The sequence below is a fragment of the Euprymna scolopes genome, chromosome 41 (genome assembly GCF_053919585.1).
Source record: "Euprymna scolopes isolate OS-2025 chromosome 41, ASM5391958v1, whole genome shotgun sequence".
In the NCBI taxonomy this organism is placed as follows: Eukaryota; Metazoa; Mollusca; class Cephalopoda; order Sepiida; family Sepiolidae; genus Euprymna; species Euprymna scolopes.
In genome coordinates, this window is record NC_136522.1 from 16139073 (window position 1) to 16155286 (window position 16214).

Below are 16214 nucleotides of genomic sequence, written 5' to 3' on the forward strand. Positions count from 1 at the left end.
AGTTTGTCTTTCTGTTCTCGGTCAATGAAGGAGAAATCCTTCTACAAGGTTTTACGGACAAATTTATCCTTAGTTGACTTTTGACAACTAAATATTTTCGTTTATTAGCCTAATAGAAAAGTTATTAGCCAAACCCACATGTTTTTTTTTTTTTACATAGGCGTTACCACTTATCAAGGCCGATAGGCCATTCAAGGATAAGGGTTAAAGAGTGTAGAGTAGTCAAAAAGACAATATAGTAATGGAAATTCAGTAAATTTGTTAACTTAAGAGGAACGGCTCATCAGAAACTTGTTCACGTTGGACTTGAAGACAACCATATTATAGACAGCTGGAAAGCAGGAAAACGGAAGACAATTCCACAGGCGTGCAGTTCTAAGAAAGAAGCTTTGATCATGGAATCTATGTTTAGGTTTAGGCACAGATAAAGAGTGGGGAAAATTATTGATAATGTTTTCAGCTAGTCTAGTGTTTCTTGTGAAAGTTTGGCGAGGGGGGGGCCGTAGATTGAAGCTCAGTCGAACACTTTCCATGAAAATTTGGAGTATGATATCTTTGTTTCCTTACGAGTACGTAAATCAAAGATTTTTCTGTATTTTTTTTTTTAAATTAGCATAATTCTAAATATGAACTGAATTTTATGTTGAGACTTGAAGGTATAAAAAAAAGAAAAGGTATATTGTTCTATTAAACCTTTTATTATTTAACTAATTTGACTTTGCTCGTTCTATTTAAAATAAAGGTTAAAAAAAGACATTTTACTCTTACTAATGAACTTTAGAAGATTGTCAGTGAAAAAAAAAAAAAAAAAAATCACCAACAGTCAAGTGTTTTATTATTTCTAGTCGCCAATTTAAAAAAAAAAAAAGAAAAGAAATCATTCACAAATACGACCATTTCACTCGCAATGTAAAGTCCTGTTCTAGACTGAGCGAATCTTTATTTTTGTTTGAATCCAGAGTGCCTCTTTTAGAGGAGCTTGATTTTCCCTACATTATCTATCCTGTGTCTAACTTGGTCTTCATGAGGAGACAAGTAAATGGACACTAACAAGCTGCTCAAAAACACTATAAGAAAAAAAAATGCTCACACCTAAAATATTTTAGTTTTTAAGCTTGCATAGTTCAAAGACATGCAACAGGATTCATCAAATCAAGTTTTGCTTATTTTATAAAGATTTTGATTTAAGTCAGAAAGGAAGTGGGTGATGATCGGGAGAGGGGGAGAAGAGTTGTGATCGGGGAGGGGGGGGGCAACTACATACTATAAAAAATAAGTGAAATCAAAAAGTATTTATGAATAATCTAAATAAAATAGTAGGTCACTTGATGTATTTTATATTTTTTGGTTTGATTTTACTTCAAAGTTTTCAGAAATCACAGGGAAAGAGGCGCTTCCTGGGGCTAATACTTAATCTCTGTACATACAGATATTCGAATATTCCATTCAAGTTCTTTAGATCTCAAACACTGAGTAAAGAAGTTGAGCTCACTAGATTCTAGGACAAGAATTCATCTGGTCTGGTGGAGTATATAGCTTCATGTTACCTGAGATGGAGTTCCCTCTTGCCAAACTTTCACAAAAAAAAAAAAAAAAAAAAAAAAAAAAAAAAAAAAACACTCGACTAGCTACAATCACTATATACGATTTCCACCACTATCCGTGCACAAATCTAAATGCAGATTCCATGAACAAAGCTTTCAGAATTGCCCGTCTGTAGAACACTGTTCTGCTGGCCTGCTTCCCAGTGGAATACAACCTGGTAGCCTTCAAATCAAATATAAAATGTTAAGCCGTCCCCATAAATAATCAAATTCTACTCAATTTACACCATTGACAATAACTACACCACAACCACCTTACATTGACCCTTATCCTCGAGTGGCCTTAATAAGTGGCAACTCCCAAGTAAAAAAAAAAAAAAGTAAAGACATACACCATTCCTCATAAAAGTCAGTGTTGGTTAGCCATACAGCGAAGATCTTATTTGGGCTGTGAATACGATGTGATTTTGAATATTTAGTCAGGGTTTACTTGTAGGAAAATTATCCTCATGCCATGGTTGTGTTGACAAACCCCTGGACAGAGAGACCCTTAGATTAAGGATAGTATCTAGTATTCGAGTTCTCTCTCTCCTCTTATGCAGTACAGAAAATCATAGTTTAGATAAGTACAGTTTACTTTTTGGCGTGTCGTAATGATCAAGTGTTTATTGGATACAGAAGAAATACAAGAGCATGTTATTCACATGTAGTAAGGATACGCATAGCAAGCAACACCGCATGCATTACAACAAAATGAATAACAGTCCTCTATGTCCCCCACCCCCCAAATTTTTGGTACTGCAAGTGGCGAAGACTGGATGGAGAAAAAAAAAGAAAAAAAAAAGAAAAAAAGAAAAAAACTCACTGGTACAAATTTACAGTCATTTGTCCAGTGTGCGAGAGATCATCACGGCTGTCACGTACGTGAACCTACACCTGATTGTACCCCCAAAAATAACTACAGTCTTTGATAAACTAATCTATTTTAAATATGGAATCATAGAAAGTTTGTCATTTGCCGCTGACATTTTCATTGTGCATGGAATGAGATCACAGATTTATAGGCCCATCTTATGCAACACTACATTGCAATAGTCATCTATAGGTTATCTAACTTTTGTTTTTCTTTTTTAAACATGGAGGTCACCACTTATCAAAGCCCGGAAGCTACTCTGGGATAAGGGTTATTGCATGTACAGTAATCATTGGGATAGTATCGTAGTAATCATTAATATTGGAGATTTGACAAAGTGTCTTACTTAAGGGGGAAGTTCATCAGGAATTTGTTTATGTTGGACTTGAAGATATCAAAGTCGTAGTCAGGTGGGAAATAGGCAAACGGAACAGAGTTCCACAGTTGTGCACTTCTAAGAAGCTGTGTTCATGGAATTTACGTTTGGATTTAGGCACAGATAAAGAGTGGGGAAAATTAATGACAGTGGTTTCAGCTAGACAGGTGTTTATCGTGAAAGATTGGTGAGGGGGGACCAGAGATTGGAGCTCTGGCGAGCACTTGCCATGGAAATAACGATAAAACAAAGACAGGCTTGCAACGTCTCTTCTGTAGGAGAGAGGTTGCAGAGAAGAGAAAAGGGCATCCCTCACTAAGCCATGAAGTATTTTGTACTCTGTCAAGGCAGGATAGGCTGTTTTTAGCAGCTCCTGCCCAGATGTGGCAGCAGTACTCCATCCTTGAGTGTACTTGGCTTTTATACAGATAGAGAATTGCATCAGTAGTGAGATATGTTCTCGAGCAGTAGAAGGATCCACCATCTTCCCAGCGACCTTGGCAACAGACTTGATGTACGTGTTTCATTTCAGATCAGGAGTAAAGGTCAAACTCAGAAGCTTGTCAAAAGATGAGAGCCATCCATTTCAATTGATGCCAGATGGGGATCAGAGCATTGATGAAGATTCTTTCCTCCTATTCACTTCAAACAAGGCGAACTTGTACTTGTAGCGACCGTACCGTAATCCCAGTGAGATTGAGCCAGCTTCCTCCTGAACACAAATTGCATCTTGAACTATCACAGTCCAGTTTCATTAATCTTGAGTCAGGTCACGGGATATGGCTACACAATCCTGCCAGAAATCAACTACTTGTGGGTCCAATTACTGCCAGATCATCCTTAATTGTTGTCCCTCCAGGTTTATGCCAGCCAGGCAGAGGGGGGGGGGGCTCGCAATTGAGCTCTTCCTCTGATCAACAAGCTGCATATCCAAACTACCAGAAACGTCATTGAAGAAGGACAGATGGCAAGGGATATCTCCACGACAGCAACGCAGAATGCTGCAAAGGAGAATTGTCAAAGATTTCAAGTTTGCGCAGATCCGCTGCTCTCATAGCCACGTCTCCCAGCCATACAGAAGGATAGATCCCTTTGTGTCCAAGTGTATTTCCCGTCGGGATCACAAACACCAGTTAATATGGAAGAAGGCAGACTGTGCCGTTCCTATTCGATATATGATCTGTTTCTATTGAGATTGGATGGCAAAAAAGAACAGCAATTAAGGTACTTGGACGTAAGGTGCTATTATTTGAGACCACATCTTAAGCAGAGATATTTGTTTACATTACATTTAAATTTCAACTTGTTAGTACAGTTATCGAAGCAGGAAACTGAGAGAATTCCAGTCCAGTAATTTGAGAGAAAAAAAAAAAAAAAAAACTATTAGAGTAGAAAACTTTTTAGCATTTAAGAATCTCTAAATTTTTTCCTGCTTGTCGAGTTAGTTGGGAGGTAATTACATCGCGGGGGCTCAAGTGCTACGAGTTCATCTAACCATATGTATAAAATTTATAGTTAAAAGTAATTTTTACGGAGATTTTTTGGGGAAATTGCATTTTCTCTAGATGTAAACACCTTGAGGATTGCGAATACAGGGGAGATACTTATCTCCTTTTTCGAGACTTTAATGGCGGACTTTTTTTCTTTTTTGTTACTAAAAGAACAATAGCAATGGCAATCCGGCATATATCTTGAGATATTTCATTCTTGCATCACTTCCCTTGTTTTCTACCCGATAATAGCCGGGGTGTATCAGAATTTTTGTAGGGATTTTTGACACCCCTAACACGAAACTGCGAATAAAATATAAAAAAAAAAAAAAACTCGTAATTTCTCTTTTAAAAGTGGGTTGTTTATTTTCTTTATGAATTATACTTCCAAAATAAACTATTAAAGTTGTTTTAAAAGTGATAGAAATATTTTTTTTATTTTTTTTAAAAAGCAGTAATGAATTTTACGAACTCAATATTTTTCAATTTTTAAACTTTAAAAATCTATCAAAATTTTTCTATTGATTCTATTTTTACGATATTTTCAGGGTCAATGTGAAATTTATGCTCTTTCCAATAAACTGAATATAATATTTTAGACAAACGTTTGTTTTTTTTAATTCACGCCCCCCCCCCAATTTTCAAGTGTCTATTAAAAAGTAAATAATTAATTTACTCACCAAAGTTTTATATATCAGAAATTGAAGAGAAAAGGTCAATAAATAATATAAATAATATATTCAAATTTAAAACAAAAAAAAAGTAGTGTTTTTTTTTAGAAATTTACCTGTAAAGTTCGAAGTTTTAAACCTTTTTTTTTAACCACGTTATTTGTTTTTTCTTTTGTTTTTTTTTGTTTTTTTAATGAAACCTTGGTCCTTGCTCCTTTAATTGAAAAAAAAAAAAAATAGGGCTTGAATTACATTTTTCGAGGAGTTATAAGCTTGGAAAGACGGGGTGGAATTATTATTTTTCACGAAATTTCTGACACACCTACTTGACGTCCCCGACTAAACATTTTTTAAACATTTTTTAAACATTTTAACTGAGGGAATTTATCACATTGTTAAACGAATTATTAATAGTATTTGTAGTATTAGTATTATAAGTTTGGCGTAAGAATGATATTTCTGTAAAAAAAAAAAAAAAAAAAAAAAAAAAGTGTTTTATTTTTAAGAAAGTCTTGAGATATATGTCGGAATACCATAGCAGTTGTTCTGCTCGATGGATTTTCACAATTTTTGGATATATTAATATTTTCCACATGAAAATTAAGTACTGTTTTGGCTTAAAACGACATATTAAAAAATCGACCTGTCGATTATCTTAAAAAGTACCTCCATTCTTAATATGGGGCGGGAAGGGTGTTAAGTAACTATTCTGTACTTTCACCTAACAATTTAACAAACATAAGAAACTAGAATTTAACTTAAAAATACTATAATACTGAAAGGGGGGGGGGGGGTAAATGTGATAACCGGAATACCCTGGCCAAATCACCACGAAAAAAATAATCGCCCTCGTCCAGCAAACTTAAAGACCACACCGGAAACTCGAAAATGAAATGAAACGAAAATAATAATTTATTAATATTATTATTCATTACGGAATTGTTTTATTAAAATTATATTTTCTTCCGCAGACTTTTCAATAAATGTTTTTACAATTATATATTGATACATTTTTATACAATAAATGTTTTTACAATTATATTTTTATACATTTTTATACAATAAATGTTTTTACAATTATATTTTTATACATTTTTTTATACAATAAATGTTTGCGTGTTTCAAATATTTTTCTGTTCGCAAACAAATTTGTCGTGTTATTTGACCAAGAAGAAATTGTAGTTTTTTTTTGGGGGGGGGGTATTTCGTTATTTTATTTTATTTTTCGTTTCAGTGAATTTTATTCAAGTATGCATGAAAAAAATACAAGAATTAACAATTTTATTTGATTTTAGTAAGAAAGATAACGAAACATTTTAATAAGATAATCAGTGAACTAAAATAATAACAGGGTAAAATTAAAATAGGTACGCATGGAAAAAAAATAATAAAAGAATTAATTTTATTTTAGTAAGAAAGATAACGAAATAGCAATTCGTTCTTTAATGCGTACCTAAAATAAAATAAATAAAATAAATAATATCAAAATAAATAAATTTTGTTTCGTTTCATTTCATTTTCGAGTTTCCGGTATGGTCTTTAAGTTTGCTGGACGCGGACGATTTGACCAGGGTATTCCGGTTGTCATATTTACCAGAGGTTGGTTAACTCATTCGCATGAGGCGTCTTCCCATCTGGTTATATCAATCCTACTAATTTTTCCATCCATACAATGTGTGTGCCCCCTTGACGACGAGGGGGGTTCATCCCTCACCATAAACTGACCTTGTGTCTAACTTTGCTGCAGTTGCAAACGCAGCAGAAGCAATAAAATGCTGAACTGTGTTGCTTAGTTGGAGGAGGAATGATTTACGGAAGGACAGACAGGCAAAAAAATAAAAATAATAAAGGGCGTGTCAGTTAAATGAAACCGCGCGTTACGTACGCCACACGCGACTAAACTTAAAAATAATATTCAGATATATAATACACATATACACAAAAATTAAATTAAGTTCCCTTTCTGGATTACTAGAAAGTAATCGATATTTTTGTGTGGATATTCTTAACATTAAAATGATCAAATAAGAATCAAAGAAAGAAACGGAATTAATACGAGCAAAGAATTAATTATTGAACATTAATATGCGACAAAATCACGAAAAGTGTTGCTTTTGGGCATCCGTAGTAAAGCATTTTTTTTTTTTTAATATCTAATTTCGAATAGTTAGTATAAAATAAATATTGTCAATAAAAAAAAAAAAAAAGACAATTATAATTTTCAGTTTTCAATAATTAGAAAAGATATATAAATATGAATTTTAACAAAATAAAATTATTTACATTTAAACATTAAACAATATATTTACTCAGCGAGCCGCAGCCGGTTCGATTCGGTTCGGTTGTTAGTCGCACGGAATTAAAGATTTTTATCACGACATATTTTATTTAAATGAATTTATATTAATAAATAAAATCCTTATACGTATTTATAAAATTATGTGACTTTTCGTGTATCTTTTCTTTTTTTTTTTTTTTTTGTCGCTATGGTAGTTTTTTAAAACCATATTTTACCATTCATCAAAATATATGTACTAGAGTATAATCATTTTTTTTAATTCTATTTTTTAAAAAATGGTTATCTTTAACTTTTCAGCTTTAAGATGGCTAATTTTGTGAAAATGATGCTATGTTAATAGCAATCAACTTAAAGCTGAGAAGTTCATGATAACGAACAGAATGCATTTCGATATGTTCGTAAACGATTCAGCCATTTCAGTAAAATAGAAACTATCTACTTTATCATGGCCGCTATATCTGAAAATCAGAAATTGAGAGCCGGCCTTAATCAAACAAGTTCGCAATTATATTTCAGGCTAGATTTAATTATTTGGCGGACCTGTACAAGAATGCCTACCCCTTAAAATGCGTGTTTTATACGTTTCTATAAACTTTTTTCGACGATTATCATGGATTACACACTTAAGTATCATATTAACAGAAAATAATTTGAAAAAAACAAATTTAACTTTTAAGAAGGGGGTTCACTAGGGTCTGCTAAACGATTGTAAAAAATGGACCGTATGTTTCCATGACGTCAGATTTGTGTTAACTATACGAACTATGGAAAGGCAGAAGCGACTTAATGATTTTTTAAAACCTTTGTTTATCTTCTCCAAACTGCAATTAATAATTAATCTTTGCTATAATTTTGTTAGGTTTTAAGATTTACACAGTTTAGCGATTAATAATATTATAAACATTTGTATATTAAATATGAAATGTTTGTTTTACTGTACACATAGATTCGAAAAAGTTGTCAAAAAAACAAATATATAACAAATAAATGTTATCAAAGGCAAGATAAGTTACTTTTCTACCCAACTGGATATGTTTTTAGTGTTTTTATTTAATGTAACATGCTTATTCAGCTCGAAAAACATACAGTGTTCACCGACGTATTGGAAAATTTAAAATGGCAGCTGACTCTCTCTCTTTGAGGCGATAAGTTTGGGAAAATGAGTTATAAATAAAAAACCAGACAAAATACTGTTGGAAACTCGCCCAATATATGTTACCGTGACATAGGCTGACATATATTCGGCGGGTTTTTAACAGTATTTGACTTTTTTTTTTATTTGTAACTCCTTTTCCCAAACTTACCGTCTCCGAGAGAGAGTCGGCCGCCATTTTGAATTTTGAATACATCGGTAAACACTATGTTTTTCGAGCTTAATAAACATGTTACATTAAATATAAACACTAAAAATATATTCAGTTGGGTAGAAAAGTAACTTATCTTTCCTTTGATAACATTTATTTGTTCTATATTTGTTTTGTGACAACTTTTCCGAATCTATGTGTACAGTAAAACAAACCCCGGTTTTACTGAATGTTCATTTGGTTACCTACCGGGTTCCATATTTTGTTCGGTAAAAAGAGACAAACAAAATAGGGGGGGGGCTACAAAATGCTTAATATTTGTGCAATAATATTTTCAAATTGGCTTTAATCTGGCGATAAAATAGCTGACAAGAGTCATGTTTATATTAAAACTTAATATTTAAAACAAAATGTAAACAATTAAAAATCTATGTTGTAACGGAACATTTTGAAATAATGGGGTTTTACTTTTAATCTTTTAAAAATTAATGTTTACGAAGTTTCTTTTTCTTGGCAATTCAACTGAATTCGAAAAAACGCTATTTAAAAAAAAAAAAAATATTAAGTTTATATTTTTTTTTTTAATCGCAACTTCAAGGTAAATTTTTGTTCAATATGTGCATTTAAATCTAAAAAAATTTTTTTTACTTATTTGAACTCTTATGTTTCATAATAAATAGAAACTTCGATAGATTTAAATATATTTTGTTCGAATTTCGAAAAAAATAAGTAGGGGGGGGTGGAACACGCACTAAAAAAATATTTCCCCTCATATTTTACGAAAATTACATTTTATATGTAATTTCATTCTAAAATGGATAAATATAGAACATTTCACAAAAATCTGACCATTAGTTGATTTTTGCTAGATTTATTAAATACGGGTACGTTTTCACGTTCGGAATGTCTACTACATGGGGACGTCATTTTAAAGTGCCAATTATGTAAACACGATTTTCGTCTCGCAATTTCATTATTTTCGTTCGACGAAAAAAGATTTTTTTTAATTATTACTGGTTTATTTTGCCCTTCTTTTATAATGTTACAAAAGTTATATTGATAATATTAATTTATAATAAAGTTACATCGTGTTACATATAGGGTGGGGTAATTCTGTGGTGGATTTTGGCAGTCCCTAGGGTTCATTTTTCGTTATAACGTTCTACTTTATTGCTACCTGACTTACTGTCCATTTCTTTACTGACGTATCACGTGATTAGAACGTTATAACGAGAAAGTGAACCTACTCCTTAAGTCATTAAATTTTTTTTCTTTTTCCAAAATGTTTTTTTTTTTTTTTTTTTGCTAATCTGATTATTAAATCTGTAATCTACAATAATCGTCGAAGAAGAAAGAAAGAAAAAAAAAACGGTGAAAAACGCAATTTTAGGGGGTGGGCACTCTGGTACAGGTCCGCCAGTTATTTTTGCAAAACAAACCCGTAATGTATTTATTTATTTGTGGACTCTTCATAATTGTTGCTTCAACTGGCCTTCTTCAGGTGATTAACTGCGACGAGATAGGAATTCCGAGTCTCGTAATTGTATCCCTAGTAATTACCACCTTCCATAGTTGTTGTCTCGCCACGTTTTGCCCATCTAATCCCATAATGGGATTGTTAATAGGTAATAAAAAGTGGTAAAAAAAAAAAAAAAAAAAAATTAACTGAATAAAACAAAATAGTGTCAGTAACGCACCCAAAAACTGTTACGGTAAAATTTATTGGATGGGTTTCTAACACTATTTTGTTTGATTTTTAAGTCATTAGCGAGACTTCAAATAGATGTCAAGTGGCGGCCATTTTTCTTGTTCTCACACAACACCATTTGTTTTTCGAACTGAATAAACATTTTAAAGCGAGTAAAACCACTGAAAACTTATCCAGGTAGGTAGAAGAGTAACTTATCTTGCTTCTTATAACATTTATATATTTGTTTTTGTTTTGTTTTTTTTAAACACTTTTTCGTACCAATGTATTTAGTAAAACATACAATTTTTGTAATATTAACAAATAGCATCAAAATGTTTTTTGGTACTAAGTGCACTTATTGACGGTGCTGAAACATTAACCTTATTTAGAAAGCCATTCTTAACATGGAGAGGGTGTTCTGCACCTATTCTGTACTTTAACCTTACAATTTAATAAAAACATTAAACTTGAAAATACTATTTTTTAAAAAAGCGCGGATCAATAATTGCGCTAGCACCTGCTTTTTTTTTTTTTTTTTTTTTTTTTTAAATTATTTTGGAAATAATAATTAATAGGTTTATCGCAAATTAAGAAAATATAAATTCAAAACAACTTTTTTTCATACAATAAAAAAAATTCCATCCAAAGCCATGTGGCCTAAAAAACAACGGGGAATCTTTTGGAGATGAACACCGGTTCGCAAATTCAGACAGAGCGGCCATGATAAAGTGTATATTTTCTATTTTTTACAGTTTCCATTTGTTTAATTAAAGACTCGTATTATTTGGATTCTTCAGACTACTGTTCTCATCTTGAATGCCATTCTCAACGTTTCGGTCGATGTAATCTCAGATCTTCTTCAGGTGTATCTTGTCGAACTCCGGAATGTTTCTGTCGAACTCGGGAATCTGGGCGATTTCACGTTGTTGTGAAAAGGACACTCAAGATGAGAACAATAGTTCGATGAATCCAAATACGAATAATCAATCCTCATTTCAAAGATTCAGAAACGGATAATTGTGTTAATGTTTTTATTTCCAAAATGACTGGCTGTAAATACAACCTTCAAAACTCAACGTTTTATTTATATTGAATATGTTCGACAATTTAAAGGCTTCCAAATTCATGTGCTAACGAGCAAAATTATAAATTTTTTACGAATATCATTTTTCTACTTTCCTCTGAGGATAAGAACCGAGGCGAACCATTCTTGGAAACTCCATGGAATTGGAATAACGAAAATTCGGTGCTTATGCAGTTATTCAAGTTAAATAAAAGTTTTAGGGTTTGTTTTACTGTGTACACACAGATTAGAAAAAGCTGTCAAAAAAAACAAATATATAACAAATAAATGTTATCAAAAGGCAAGAGAAGTTACTTTTCTACCCAACTGGATAAATTTTTAGTGTTTTTATTTTATGTAACATTCAGCTCGACAAACAGTGTTTACCGATGTGTTGGAAAATTCAAAATGGCACCGAACTCTCTGAACACGGTAAGTTTGGGGAAAATGAGTTAAAAATAAAAAATATACAAAATACTGTTAGAAACTAGCTCAATATATGTTACCGTGACATACGCTGACATACATTTGGTGGGTTTTTAACAGTATTTGGTATGGTTTTTTTATTTTTAACTCATTTCCCCCAAACTTAACGTGTTCAACAGAGAGTTCGGTGCCATTTTGAATTTTCCAATACATCGGTAAACACTGGATGTTTTTCGAGCTGAATAAACATGTCTGTAGAAGTACCCAACATATCAAAAATGTCTGATTTTGGCTTATGAAGAAATCGGCATGCATTCTGGTGGATTCAATTTAGAATTTTTTTATGATTTATTATAATTTCGTTTAGTACGTCTACGTCAGACACATTATTGCATTTTCTTATTTCGGTACTTAGGTAGAATACGGATCGTGCTGAAATAATAACGTTATTTAGAAACCCATTCTTAACATGAGGAAGGGAGGCCGGGGTTTTTGTTTGTTTTGTAACTATTCTGTACTTTCATCTAACAGTTTCCTAAACAAAAGATACCGTAAAAATTTAATTTAATTTGAAAATCCTATCAAAAAAAAAAAAAAAAAAAAAAAAGCACGGTCCGTATTCTGCGTAAGTAATCTTATCTAAATAAATGCTCGATTAATAGTAAATTCATAAAGAATAAAAATGTGAGTGTAACGCAGAGACGAGAAACACACACACACGAAAACTTGTTTTATGATTTTTATTAAAATATGAAAAGAACATTTTTATGGTGAAAAAATAAATAAATAAATGGTTTTTCATTTCGATTTTAATTATTTCATAGATCAAACGTTTGTTTTAAAAGAAAATAATGAACTAAAAACTGACATTTAATTTGTGTTTTTAAATAAATATTTTTTGTTTAAAATTAATTTAATTTTTTTTTTTTAAATGTGAAAATAAAACAAAATACAAAAATTAAAAAGTCGCGTCGGGTTTCAAAATTCGAATAAAAAAATAAAATAAAAACAGAGATTGGATACCCGGAATTAATTTAAGGGTTTTAAATAATTCCCGACAGGGTACCAACAAGAATTGAGGAAGTTGGACGTACCTTTCAGCCTCGAAAGAAAGGAGGGGAAAAATGCCGATCTGTGGCAGTCACATAAATGAAAAAAAGGTGTAGACTTGTTTAAAAATCCAGACACGGTGGAAAATGATGGCGAAGAAGAAGAGATGGAGTTGCCGCCGAGGAAGAGAAGGAGGAACAAGACAAATATAGAGAGAGGGAGTTGAACGAGGTGCGGGAAGAGAGTGAGACTAGACAACAAGCGTAGTAGGAGGAAGGGACGCACAAAAAAAAATCGACGTCGGCTGCTGCTGCTGCTGCTGTTTACGCTGGCAGTGCCACAGTGAGTGACACTCGGTCGGAGGTCAGAGGCCAAAGCAGCTCAATACAATTTTTATCAATGTATTTCTTTATAATAACGCCTTACAATCTCGTTGAAAACGTTCGTTCCGGTAAGTTCAATGACGTCGATCCTGACCTGATCAGTAGTTAGATGGGGAACCATTTGCGAATGCTGTATATAAAAACAACAGATTTTAAAGGCGTTGGCAGCTGAAGTCCGGCGTCCGGCGACTAATTTATAACTACTATTCATTGAACCGCCGAACCAACCGGTCGCTGTGCGACGCTGCGTGCGATCTATGCCGACCAGGCACTAGCCGGCGATTACAGATCAATTTCCGTAATATTCTCCACTCTCTAACAAAGGCCAGTGTGTATTTATATGAATTTATTGAGAGAAGAAAGTAGATCTTGGGTTTACTTTCGGCATCTTCGTAACTGTCGCTCCTTTTTTTTTTTTTTTTTTGTCATTTAGTTCTCACATTCTATGAGCGATGTTTCTGATAAAAATGGGAAAATTGCTGTTTTCCAGGGACGTGTAGAAGAGGAGTGCTAGGGGTGCTCAAGTACTTGCCTCTTTTACTCCTGTTTTAAAAGTGCCCTTTTCAGAAGAATGTATTATAGGTCTGTGTTCCTTCGAGACACGTTTATTACTATATTTTTGCCGTTTTTTCACTTGAGACCCTGCTGAGCAGGGTCTCAAGTGAAAAAACGGTCCCTGCTCTAATAAAAAAGTTCTCTGTGCGGCATTGCTGTTTTCTGAGTCGAAAACCATCCATATAACACTTCGCGTTGACTGGTTTTGACCCGGAAGTGTGTATGTGTGTTTTCTTTGGCTTCTTACATGAAGTGGCTTTATGCCTTGTCTGGATCGATTTCCGTTAAAAAAAAAATTAATTAGATAAAAAAAAATGAATAAATAAAATATAAATCAAATCTCGTCATGCAAAAGTTACCCAGTAAAATATGTACCTTTTTCTAATGTCCAGTCGAAACCATTTCAAGACGTGAGGAGAAGCAGGAAAACAAATTGCAAGTCAGACAAACACCTCATATAACGTGGTGTGGCCGTTACTTTTTAACTATGTCGCTACAGTTCAAACCTCTCTTGGACCCCCACGCCGTCTGGTACTATCGCAAAGGAACAAACAAACAAAAATAAATAAATCTGACTCGGCATTTTTTTAAAGTTTAAAGCGCAAAACAGGAGTAAAAGAGCCAGGTGTTTGAGTACCCCTAGCACCCCTCCTGGAATCAAAAACATCGCTCATGGAATGTGAGGACTAAAGGACAAAAAAAAAAGGAAGCGAGAGTTATGAAATGCATTTATTTGTGGTTCTTCCAAAAACAACGCAATTTTATTATTTATTCCAAAGTTTCTTAAAAGTCTCTGTCACTACCACCCCACGCCGACACCAACCAGCATTTTCTCACCCTTGACTTTCACAAGTTCATCTTGCCTTGCACACATTTTACTTCTCTTTTTCGACCACGTGGAGTATTTTTCTCTCCTTTTCTTGTGACGCAAGCTCGCACACACTTGCTAATTTGCATACATGCGTTTATGGCTGCTGCAACTGCTAATATTTTCGCTAGCCAGCTATCCTCTGACTGCTGCTGCTGATTTTCTCACACGCGCCCCTACATGTTCTGTTACATTCAAACTTATCTCTGTAATGTGCATCCAGAAGACAAGCGCCCGCGTGTTTGTGTGTTGTGTGGGTGCATAAGAGAGACGGACGAAAAGGAAAGACTTACCTCGGGGCCGGCTCGGCGTCGCCGACCGAAAATAAAGAAAGAAAGATCAAGATGGCAGCCGCCGTCTTTTGTAAAGGATGATATCTCGCAAAGTCACATGAATTCTCGCAATATGCAAATTTAGCCGGCCTGCAACGGCCATAAAAGCGGGTGATTGAAAGACGTTGGGAGAGCGATGATTGACTTGGTCGGGAATCGTGTTGCTGTTGCTTCTCGTGCCGTGTGAGCATATCTTACCGTTGTTGGGACCGTTCTGAGTAACCGATTGTTAGGTCCGTTCTGAGTAACCGTTCGCGTCCATCTAGGTACCTTGCTAGTTGGATTCCGTGCAGAACCGGTGTTTACCGGTTATTGAATTGCTTTACGTTGCTGCAACATTACACATCTACAGAGGGCGCAGTACTTTTAAAGGATTTTCCTTATACATCTACAGAGGGCGCAGTAATTTTAAAGGACTTTCCTTACACATTTCCTACAATCCCACCATCCAAAACGAATTCGGAAAGAAATCATCCACGTTAAAGAAAAGGTCAGCAAGGAGTGATTATTATAAGTCGGCAGAAATGATAATTTAAATATGAAAAATTAAAATACTAACGTACTTCTATGATTTTAATAATATTTCTAGATCGTATCACATGAAACAAGTTGTCCAAACAAAATCATTTCTTTCCCTCTACAGGTCTCTATCTTCCACGGCCTTAGGAAGATCCTCAAGTTGTCTTTTTCAATTATTTTGTGTACGTCTTGACAGGTCTTCCTACTGTTTTTTTTTTTACATGGTAGTCACCATTTATCAAGGCCCGGAAGCCACTCGGGGGTAAGGGTTAATGCGTGTACAGTAATCAATGGGATAGTATTGTAGTAATCGTTAGTATTGGAGATTTGATAAAGTGTCTTACTTAAGGGGGCGATTCGTCAAGAATTTGTTTATGTTGGACTTGAAGACATCCAAGTTGTAGTCAGGTGGGAAACAGGCAGACGGAACAGAGTTCCACAGTCGTGCACTTCTAAGAAAGAAGCTTTGCTCATGGAATCTACGCTTTGATTTAGGCACAGATAAAGAGTGGGGAAAATTAATGACAGTGGTTTCAGCTAGGCGAGTGTTTATTGTGAAAGATTGGGGGGGGGACCAGAGATTGGAGCTCAGACGAGCACTTGCCATGGAAATAACGATAAAACAAAGATAGGCTTGCAACGTCTCTTCTGTGGGAGAGAGGATGCAGGGAAGAGCAAAGAGCATCCCCCACTAAGCCACGAAGTCCATTTTGTACTCTGTCTTTAGTGAT

The 16214-nt window shown here is 34.0% G+C and overlaps 1 protein-coding gene across 1 annotated transcript in view; it reads right to left on the minus strand.

Annotated features, from left to right (window-relative positions):
* The window catches only part of LOC145266362 (fatty acyl-CoA reductase 1-like), a 255321-nt gene extending 242151 nt beyond the window's left edge, over nt 1-13170 (minus strand). The window contains exon 1 of the mRNA XM_080121985.1: nt 12871-13170. The gene's annotated coding sequence lies outside the window, so the exon portion shown is untranslated. The remainder of the gene's footprint in view (nt 1-12870) is intronic.
* Nucleotides 13171-16214: the final 3044 nt, after the last annotated feature.